The following is a 12013-nucleotide window of genomic DNA, read 5'->3' on the forward strand; positions in this document are numbered from 1 at the left end:
GAGTGTGTGTTCCCCCAGGGCTGAGGGTGGGGGGAAGAAAGTAAGTGATATTCACATGGTCTCTTCTGAAAAACTGAACCTAGAATCCAGAAGAATTGGGCAGATTAGAGCCTCAAACTCTGTCTTTCTCTTCACTGCTGTGAGATTTAAAAAGAGCGATTTGGGTTCGGCTGATTTATATGAGAACAAAGACATCTCTCCCCAAACGCCTCCCTAGATTGGGGCTCTTACCCCAGCTGGTCAGTGAGTGGGTTTCAGAGGTCTTTGAGAGCCTTTTTAAAAGTTTCTGACTTTGTGAGATTTGGGGTAGTTTCATTAATAACTTTTATCAGATTCTTTCAGGATCAGCAACCAAAAATGAATAGATGAATGAATGAATGAATGAATGAATGAATGGAAATTTTCAAAACCACTGCCTCTGTATGTCCTTCAAAGCAACTGAATAAGTGCTGGCGGCTGCCATGTCAATCACTGATTAGCAGGTTGATCCCAGTGGACAATCGGTCGGGGAAGAAACTTGGCCTCTGTATCAGGCCTTTCCTGCGTTGCTGTAAATAAATACCCAAGACTGGGTAATTTATAAAGAGAAGAGGTTCAGTTGGCTCACAGTTCTACAGGCTGTACAGGAAGCATGCTCTGCTGCTGGGGAAGCCTTAGGAAGCTTTCACTCATGGTAGAAGGTGAAGGGGGAGCAGGCACTTCCCAAGGCAAGAATGGGTGCAAGAGAGAGAGGTGGGGAGACACCACACACTTTTAAGCAACCGGATCTCATGAGACTGGCTCACTATCTCAAGGACAACACCAAGCCATGCAGGATACTCCCCCATGACCCAGACACCTCCCACCAGGCCCCACCTCCAACACTGGGGACTTAGAAGGGGCATATATCCAAACGATATCAGGCTTATACATTGATTTCTCAAATGAGTATTTACAAAGCAACGATTTTGTGCAGCTAGAGATGAGGGTGCTGGGGGTAAAGCAGTAAAGAGGACAGTGAAGTTCCTTCCCTCATGAAGCCTATATTCTTGTTATGGAGACAATAAATACACTTATAACCAAATTCATAAAATAGTGTCAGGTAGTGACAGTGACTAATTAGGTGACATTAAGGAAACCAAATATACCCTCTGAACCTTCAATTCTTCGTCTGTGAAAAGGGGATGCTCATGCCTTCCCTGCCAGTTGCAAGACTGTCATAGGAAGCAGAAGAAAGCAAAAATAAGGGGGAACCCCACAGGTGAAAGGGCTCCCATTCACTGGCCACTTGTGGGCCACCGGGTGCAATCGGTGCCCTTTAGGGGATAACATATACTCTTCCCAGCAGCAGCGGCAGGGTAGGAGTAGCCTTATTCTATAGAGGAGAAACTGTGGCTCAGAGAGTCCGAGCAATATGTCCAGGGTCACACAGCTGGTGAATGATGGAACCCACGGTCAGGTCAATGTCTATAAGGTCTCCAGTAAGTGCCTTTTTCCACTAGGCTTCCCCTTACTGCTTTGAGGAAGGAGGTAGAAGTGTGTTCCCTGAGAGAGTGAGAAGGTAACCATGGCAGGGGCAAGTTCAAGTGTTTGCTCACCCCTTGTCAATCTTGAGCACTAGAACAAGATAACGTTAATGGCTCAGTCCTTATTTCCACGTTGTAAAGTGAGGATGCCGATACAGGTCCATTAGGGGATGGGTGTCCCCGAGTTTGAATTGTAATGTGGTCAGCAGCTTCCGACATGGCTTCCAAAGACATCCGCCTCCTGGGGTTCACGTCCTTGTGAAATCCCCTGGTCTTGGGTGTGTGCTAGATGGACTCACTCTCATCTAACGAAAGAATATGGGGAAGGTGATGGGGTTTCACTCACACAATTAGGTTACGAAGACTGGGACTTCTGTCTTGCTGCTATTTAGCTCTCTGGTCCTTCTTACCTGCTTACTCTGATGGACAGAGTCACCTGGGAAGGAGCTGAGGGCAGCCTCTGGCCAAGAGCCAGTGAGTAACTGAGGGTGTCATTCCGACAGCCTGCGAGGAGCCGAATCTTGCCAGCAACCGTGTGCGTGATCTCAGAAGAGGATGCTGTCCCCATCAAACATTGCGATAACTATGCCTCTGCTTGCACCTTTACTGCAAGCCTGTGAAAGACCCTGGGCTGCTACTCTGATCTCAGCCTCTTAAGAGACCCTGAGGCAGAGGATCCAGTTAAGCCAAGCTCAGATTCTTGACCCATGGAAACTGAAATAATAAATGCTAGTTGCTTTACATTGCTAAGTTTTGGTATATTTTGTTATGCCGCAATCAATAGCAAACAGGCAGTAAGTGCTCATATAGTGTACTGTGTGCTACCTCCAGTGGGGTCTGGGAGAGTGCCCTGTAAACTCGTTATTATCTCTGCGCTCAAAACTATGCTTAGTGCCTTTCTGTGGGATAAATGAAGATTATAAATGACATCACATTTGTTCGGTTCAGATTTTGCCACCACATACGTTTGTGCCAAATTTGTGAACAAACATCTGGCTTTCAGAGGATTCTGGATTTCAGGATTTCAGACAAACAGTTGTGGATTTCTTGCCCATCCCCCAAGGATGTTGCTGTGATCCAATAACAGTGTACTGGGGGAGCACACTTCGCAAACTGCAAAGCCCTTTCGGTAGATGGAGATTGCTGTGGCTGATGGTGCGCTATCAGCACTGAGTAGACATGGGCTCCTCAGGCTCAGACTCGGACCCTTCCACCAGGCAGAAGAAACCAGGAATGCAGAGACTCACACAGGCTCCACTGGGCCCATTGCACTCCTTGCCAAGCTGCTGCTGAAAGAAACTTTTATTCAGTAAACATTTGCTCAGCACCTGCCGTGGAGCATTGTTTCGACCTAAAAGAAGGCATGAATGATTCACCAAAACCAGGATCCAGGCCAGGGCTTGTGTGAGGCGCTCCCTGTTCCAGGGCCCGATTTCCAAGAACAAAGTTCAATTCCGCCAGAATGTCATCAGAAACCAAATTAGGAACTTACAAGACCACATGGTGTGCAGGAAGGTGGGGTCCACACGACAGGGTTCTTCGTTCCCGTACGGAGCATGTCCACACCAGCCAACCTGCCCAGCCTCCTGGTAGTGAAGTTGCTGAAGGAGAGGGTCCAAGCCAGCCCTTGTCAAATCCAAGGCTGAGTCTAAAAGGGGTTGTGAGGTTTTCACTGTGTCTGGACATCACACTTCTCAAAAAGGCTGTCGCCACACACTGACCATGTCCACGTTAACTGTGTGATCAAGTATTATAAGGTAATCTTTACTGACTTTCAGAAACCTTCCCACCTCGTCAAGGATTTTATTTAAGGTATATACATTTTAATGATTTTAGTATTTGGGAGATGACAAGAAGAGAGACCTTTCTTGGTATTTGTTTTTTTTTTAATTCCAAGCTTCAGGCTGAATTTTTGGTTTATGTTCTTGATTTTTTTTTTTTCCAACAAAAACTAGATCTTGTTGCTATCTTCAGTGTATCAGTGACTCTCAAACAGCTTTGGAATTCTTTTTTCCACCCTCATAAATTGACATAAGAAAAAGCTCCACATTTTCCTGAAGTCACCCTCAGCATTCACACACCCACCAAAAGCTGACTTGGTTTTTCAACCCGGAGCAGTGTTTAAGAACTCCAAAGGTTGGTTTTGGCAGTGGCTTAATTGTGATACTGTAATGTCGCTGCAGGCAATTTTCTTTGATTTAATTAGATGAACTGTGTTTTTTTTTTTTTTTCTTTTTGCAAAAAGGCTTTATTATGTAGAAATAAAATATGTATAAATTTAATTTTTAATCTTGTCACTACAGTGTAGGAAGGAACAAGCTGCTTCTTTTAATTTTCCCTCTTTGTTTAAGACAAAAATTAAATTAATCCAAGTGTTTATGAGTAATTGATTTTATTTTTTGCACTGTTGTCAGAAGTGAAAGAGTTAAGAGTACCCAATTTATCCCCAATCTAAGACTCCAATGACTATCTCAATATGTGAAAGCTAACACTTAGAGAGTCCACTATATACCTGTTTCTGAGAATACAGCAGATTTGGCCACGGCATTGACACCATAGTTTAGTGAGGTATAGAATAATCCAAAACTATGCTTTAGAAGGGAACCTAGGTGGCAGAGGAGAAGGAATGACCTGGTTGCTAAGTCCTTGCTGGAATATTCCGAACATACTACCTGTCCTGGGTAAGTGGATTTAACCCTAAACTCCAATGGTCGTACTTCTATTCATTGCATCATTCTTACCCATTCCTCAGAGCTCAGTCTGGCTTCAGCTGAGGGTTCGTGGTAGGAAACTGCTTTGCTTCCCGAACCTAGAAGGGCTGACACTGTGCTGCTCCAACTGCAGTGTGCCCGATGATCTGAAGAATGTTGGAAGAATCGTGGGACATCCAGCAGGTCTGGGGCGGGGGCACGAAGTGGCCCCTGGTACAGGTGTTTTCCTACAGGGGACTAGACAATCAGGCCCACAGGAGGAGTGTGTACTCTTTTTTTTTTTTTTTTTTTTGAGACGGACTCTTGCTCTGTCGCCAGGCTGGAGTGCAGTGGTGCGATCTCAGCTCCCTGCAACTTCCACCTCCCAAATTCAAGTGACTCCACTGCCTCAACCTCCTGAGTTGCTGGGACTACCCGCCCGCCACCATGCCCTGCTAATTTTTTGTGTTTTAGTAGAGATGGGGTTTCACCATCTTGGCCAGGATGGTCTTGATCTCCTGACCTCGTGATCCACCCCCTCGACCTCCCAGAGTGCTGGGATTATAGGCGTGAGCCACCACGCCCAGCCCTGTACTCTTTTGTCTCTGGGCAGAGCCTGCAAAGGTGGCCCTGCAGTTTTCAGCAGATCCTTCTACCAACTATTCCTTTCCATCCATGTCTTCCTGACTGTTTTGCTGGGTATATAATTATTTTGTGTGTATATTAAAATATATAAACATATATTTATATAATATAAATTATTTTATATTCTGACATAACTTTATATTATGACATATAATATAAAATAAATATTAAAATAGGCTTATAATATATAATGATACTACATAGACAGTCTATTATATATATGTATGAGATACAGAGTAAGAATGCAGAAAAGAACACATTGGTGCTATTTTTGTGTGTAAGTTTCTGGTTTTTTGGCAAGATAGATTTTAAGCTTTAGAAAAAAGCAATTATCCACATAGGTCAGGGTTTCTCAACCTTGGCAACCTGGACACTTGGGACTGGATAACATTTTGGTCACTAAGGGCCGTCACGTGCAGTGTGGGATGTTTAGCAGCATCTCTAGCCTTTACTTAGTAAATGCTGGCAGCGCTTTCCTCCCAAGGTTTTCCAACAAAAAAAGTCTCTAGATATTGTCAAATGTCACCTGAGGGGTAAAGTTGCCCCTGCATGAGAACTACTGAGTTACAACAAGTCCTAAGATGCTGACCAGGCCCACCAGAGCCCAGCCATCCTGAGGACACACCTGCTTAGCCTGCAGCCCTCTGTGTCAGGACCTATGTCCCCATAGGTTGGATTAGGAAAGGGAGGCGCTCAGAGACCTCCTCTCTCAAAGAAAATAAGATTGCTCGTAAATGGCAAAAATGGACTTCAAAGCAAGGTAATATTTCTGGTAAGTTCAAAACCGAACTTCAACCAGGCACAGCGCCTCACTCCTGTAATCTCAGCACTTTGGGAGGCCAAGGTGGGAGGACTGCTCGAGCCCTGGAGTTCAGGACCAGCCTGGGCAACATAATGAGACACTCATCTATATAAAAAGTTTAACAAATTAGCTGGATGCTGTGGTGCACGCCTATAGTGCTAGCTACTCAAGCAAGGTGGGGAGGCCTTGGTGGGGGTGGGGGACTGAGTTGAGAAGGTCACTTGATCTTGGGAGGTCGAGTGAGCCATGAGTCACTGAGCCTGCATTGAGCCATGATGGAGTCACTGCACTCCAGCCTGGGCAACTGAGTCAGACTCTGTCTCAAAAAAACAAAGCAAAAGAAAACCAAACACACACACACACAAAAACAAAACAAAAGCCGAACTTCAAAACTTAGTATCTTTCAACAACAAGTATATACAAATAACAGATGTTTCCTGTGGGTCCGAAATCCTTGAATGCCAAACTCAGAAGCCTTGCAGTTCATTGAGTGAGACATGACATATCAGAAATGAGTTTCAGAGGATGAAGCTGGGAGTAGCAGTCAGGGCAGCAGAGAGGTGTTAGGAAGAGTGCTAAGCCATTTGGGCCACTCAATCATTTGTAGTTTCTCTTGGTAAATATCAGTGGCCTTTGACAATTCTGGGCAGGTGGGAGCTCCGTCTCCTCCTTCGAGGGCTGGTTGTCAGGAGCTAGAGAGAAGGCACCTCTCAAACTGCACGTAACAAGGGGTCATCAGCAGGAAGGTGCAGCAGACACAGTTTCTGAGAGGTCAGCTCTTTAGCACTGGTGAGGCATGGTGTGTTCCAGGGGCAGCATCCACTACATCCAGGCTGACTGGTGGGGGGCGGGTTGCTCTGCAATGTGAGGAATCAGAACCAAATGCACTGCTAGACCAGTCCAAGACCTCTACCTTGATGGTGTACCAGAATGAGCTGTAGCTTTTGCCAGGTCCAGAAACCATGCCCGTGCCTACCCACTTCTACCTGGACAGTCTTTCGAGCCCCAGCCATGTTTTGAACACCTTCCCTTTGAACGATGGAGACTGATCTGTAACTTCCTAATGCAGCTTGGCAAACACTGCAGTGAACATTTGAATCAAGGACTGGGCATGTTGGCTCACACCTATAGTCCCAGCACTTGGGAGGCCAAGGCAGAAGAATCACTTAAGGCCAGGAGTTTGAGACCAGCCTGGACAACATAACGAGACCCTATCTCTACAAAAAACACAAAAAATAGGCTGAGGCGGGTGGAACATGAGGTCAGGAGATCGAGACCATCCTGGCTGCTGTGGTGAAACCCCATCTTTACTGAAAATACAAAAAATTAGCCAGAAGTGGTGGCAGGTACCTGTACGCCCAGCTACTCGGGAGGCTGAGGCAGGAGAATGGTGTGAACCCGGGCGGCGGAGCTTGACGTGAGCCAAGATTGCGCCACTGCACTCCAGCCTGGGCCACAGGGTAAGCCTCTGTCTCAAAAATAAATAAATAAATAAATAAATAAATAAATAAATAAATAAATAAAATAACTTGGCATAGTGTCGTGCACCTGTAGTCCCAGCTACTTGGGAGGCTGAGGAGGAAGGATTTCTTGAGCCTAGGAGTTAGAGGATGCAGTGAGCTATGACTGCACCACTGCACTCCAGTCTAGGCAACAGGGCAAGATTCTGTCTCAAATATATAAATAAATACATAATGAAGAAAAAAAAAATTAAACAATGCTGTTTGAAGCTCTCACTATCCGTGGGAGCTAGACTAGAGTGAGCTTACTCACAAATGCATCTCACTCCTTATACTGGCTTATTTTCAGTAAAAGGCAGACAACTTGATTTGGTGGTTGAGACGAAGAGAAGAGATGAGGAGGACTTGACGAAGACTATTTCCAGAAACTGGGGCATTTTAAACTCCTTTCCATATGAGGCAAAGGGGGCCCAGAAATATCCGATGACCTGCCTGGTGTCACATGGCTTATGTAGAGATAGGGTAGGGACTGGTTCCCAGGCCCCTGAGCAGCCACCCTTATCCCACTGTTTACTTCCAACTGCCCTGAATTTCCTTGGAGCCAGCAAGATGGCTGGAACACTCCCAGGCATGTGGATCACTATGGATCACACCCTCCCTGCCCCCTCCCCACCTCCACATGAAGCTTCTCTCTTCCTGGCACCTCTAAGGGCCTCCCCTATGCAAGCAACCACATGAAATTACTACACTTAAAATCTGTCCCCACATGTAACACTTATCTTTTTAAGACATGGTCCGGTGGTTACACACATGATATTTCCCGCTTGATGCATTTTCACTTCCCACCCTCTGGAAAAATGTTATTACGGGAGTTTGCTGTATTTGGCTAAATATTGGGTTTATTAAAATGCATCATGTTTCTCTGACACTCTGATTGGCTGTGGGGGCTGAATGGGCATATTTAACCAAATTGAAAGCACGCATTATTGACCTAATAGTTGAGAAGGGGGATTCTCACACATGGAAGCAGAGATTGATTGGCACTAGGGTAGAAAACCCCTCATGGTTTTCCTGAAGCCACACAGTCACTATGTTTCTTGCCTCCTCCATTTGGATTTCAGTGCTTAGCATAAGCAAACTTTAATTAGGACTTCTTTAAGTTTCTCCACTTGTAATTAAATTAAGCTGTGGCTTGGTTTTGCCTAGAGTCCCAGGTGCCAACCCAAAGCATCTTTAAATGACACATTTTATGAGCATACGTGGGGTTTACAGTTAAACATGTCCATTGATGGGAATCTAGTTGAAGAGTTTTCTCTCATCCTGAAACCCAAGACACCAAATGCAAAGGTGGAATGAGGAGCTGTGGGATCCATGGTTATTTTTCCTGCTTTCTGAGATGTTCAGGGGAAACCGACCATAATTAGTTTGCATTTGTCACCAGGCATGTTGCCATTCAGACAGAAAGCAGTGGAAGAGTGAAGTCACCCCAGTCAAAGTCCCCCTAATACTCAAAGTGAATTTGAAAGTCTGGGGTGGCAGTGAAGACCCAAGAAGAGCAGCTGTGGAGAGTGGAGGCCCACAGGGAAGAGGATGTGAGCTGGTCCTGTGTCTGCTGCTGGTTTACTGTGGGGTCTTTGCAGGTCAACTCACTGCAGATTCCTCAACTCTCAGAATGGCTTTGGACTGAACTTCCAGGCCAGTTGGACCAAGGGGTGTTTTTTTTTTTGTTTGTTTGTTTTTTTAAATTATACTTTAAACACAAAGCTAATAGTTTTATGGGGTACAATTTTGTATGCAGATTTCTTTCTCACTACTATGGTCTGAATGAGTTCCCCAACATTTGTGTATTGGAAATAATCCCCAATGCAATGATATTGAGAGATGAGACCTTTCTTAAAACAAACAAACAAACAAAAACAACAAACAAACACAAAACAATTTTATTAAGTTCAGCTTTGTTACATAGGTAAATTTGTGTATGGGGGTTTGTTGTTCCAACTATTTCCTCACCCAGGTATTATGCCTGCTACTCATTCATTATTTTCCCCGATCCTCTCCCTCCACACACCCTCCACCCTCCACCCTCCAATACTGGTGAGGTTGTGAAGAATAAAGGAAGCTTATACACTGTTGGTGGGAGTATAAATTAGTTCAACCATTGTGGAAGACAGTGTGGTGATTCATCAAAGACCTAAAGACAGAAGTGTTAATATTATTTCACCCAGCAATCCCATACTGGGTGTACACCCAAAGGAATATAAATTGTTCTATTATAAAGACACATGCATGTGTATGTACATTGCAGCCCTATCCACAAAAGCAAAGACATGGAATCAACTTAAATGCCCATCAATGATAGACTGGATAAAAAAATGTGGTACATAATGCAACCATAAATAAGAACAAGATTATGTCCTTTGCAATGGCGTGAATGGAGCTGGAGACCATTATCGTTAGCAAACTAACACAGGAACAGAAAACCAAATACTGCATGTTCTCACTTGTAAGTGGGAGCTAAATGGTGAGAACACATGGACACATAGAGGGGAGCAACACACATTGGGGCCTATCACAGGTGAGATCTTTAAGAGATGATCAAGTTATAAGGGCTTTGCCTTCATAAATGGATTCATACTGTTATCCAGGAAGTGTGTTCTTTATAAAATGAGACTATCCCCTTTTCTGTTCTCTCTTGCATGTCCTCTCTTGCCCTTTGGCCTTTTTCCGTGCAAGAATGCCCTCACAGGATGCCAGCACTTTAGTCTTGGACTTTCCAGCCTCCAGAACTGTGAGAAACAAATTTCTGTTCTTTGTAAATTTCCCAGCCTCAGGTATTCTGTTATAGCAGCACAAAACAGACTAAGATACTCACCATAGACATTTTTCTGATTGCCATTCCTCGGCATTGATGTCACCTGTAGGAGTAGAAAGGTTTTTTCGTCTTGTTTTAAATTTTTTAAATAACCTGAAGTTAGTACTTGTTAGAGTCAACTGAAATGGTCCTGTTTACATGGGACCCCAGGGCGTTTTTGGATGGTGGCAACTTTTGAGGGCTAGCCTGGAAACCTACTATCACTTACAATACGGTTCTGTTGGGTAATGCATTCTGAGTTCCAACTTATTATGCTAAATAAGGCAGAAATATTCCCTCCGTTTTCCTCTGACCCCAGTAGTAGGGATCCTATCTTCTCTCCTCACTGCTTCCACATTGCTTGTGGCAGGGAGAAATGGCAACCTGGTCCTAACAATTGCTCTGTCCTGCAATTGCTACGCAAGACACCACAACTGGGGAGTGGGAGAGTGAAAAGGTGACCATGGGAAGCTTGGATCTCCCTGACCCGCTTGTACCTCTCCTCCTGAGTTGGAAGATGGACCTGTTTGTATTAATAGCTCCCCAAGTTTTCTAAATGGGTGAAGGAAAAGCAAAAACTGTCCAGGTAGTGTGGCCAATAAATGGAGAAGGTTACCTGAGTATCTGACATAGGCGAGTCACTGGGCTTTCTATGGGGCATTATATTTCAGCCTCAAAATACCCTAGGAGGTAGGCACTGATACCCTCATTTTATAGAAAAATGAATGGGGACTCCGTGAGACAAAGGAACGTGCTTCAGTGTCATCAAACTCTGAGTGGAGTTTGGCTTTGAATCTTTGCCATACCTTCCTCGAAGTCTACACTCATTACACTACCTTAGGAAGTAGATGCTCAAGAACTGGTTCAGTAAAGAATCATAGACTCCAATAATGAAATAAGATGCTGCCTTTAATAATAAGGTCTAGAAATTATTTATAAAAAAGAAAGATGATCTTTTTTTCGAAAGAGAATGATGTTTTTGATTCAGTGAAAAAGCCAGGTTATAAAACAGTCTGTTCTATGTAAAATGCATGTATGCATTTTAAAGTATGTGAATCAAAACCGAGTAAGGGTTATATTGTTAATGTGATTTTATATTATATTTCAATGAACATGTATCCTTCATGTAAAAACACAGGAATTTATAAAACAAAATACCACCAAGAAGAAAAATAAAATAATATTCATTTGGAAAAAAATTAAGTCATGATCAACAAAACAAGCACCTTCACGTCCAATACTCATGCTGTTGATGGAGGTACTAGCACTTCCACCACAATCACTATTACCAGCAAAACAAGCATCACTTCACTCATCACAACCAATATCAAACCACTACCACAAATACCACCACTGCAATTACCACCACCATGACCATCACCACCACCACCACCATCAGCAGCAGCTTCACAAACACCAGCCCACAAGCACCAGGACCACTCCACCATCAACAATGAAGTTATTCGTTGCCTTACTGTTCAACAGACACTGGACTTGTAAATGTCAGCAGAGACGTATAAAACATAACTTCTGCCCTTGAGGGGTTCTGATGAGCTTGAAGAGGATGGTTAACTTGTGTTAAAAGGTAAGCCCTTTCATCTTGGTGTCCCTAAAAATTAGGATGGTTCTTGGCATTAATAAGTGCTTAATAAATGTTTGATGAAGAAAACAAATGAATAAACCAGCATGTGTTAACCATAAGTGTTGCTGAATTTCAAACTATTACTTCAGAACCACAGGCTGTGCAGATAGATGGAGCTAATTTGTGATGATATGGAGACGCCATTTTATTTTCATTAAAGTCCTCATCTGGTGCCTTTGTAGCTTGCATTAAATGTCATTTGTCATGCTGTGGTCATAGAAGGGCTCCTATTAAACAAGCTCTGTCTCCCACATGTCCATTTGATATCATGAGAGGCAGTTAAAGCTAGATGGGCCTTTCAAATTTGTTCCACACCCCTAGGGAAACTGAGGCTGAGAAAGCAGGTATGATTCATGGATGGCCACATGGCCTCATTCTTCCCTCTGTAGCACACTGTCTTCCTGTCTGTTCTTTTGTT

This window comes from Macaca nemestrina, chromosome 7 (genome assembly GCF_043159975.1).
Source record: "Macaca nemestrina isolate mMacNem1 chromosome 7, mMacNem.hap1, whole genome shotgun sequence".
In the NCBI taxonomy this organism is placed as follows: Eukaryota; Metazoa; Chordata; class Mammalia; order Primates; family Cercopithecidae; genus Macaca; species Macaca nemestrina.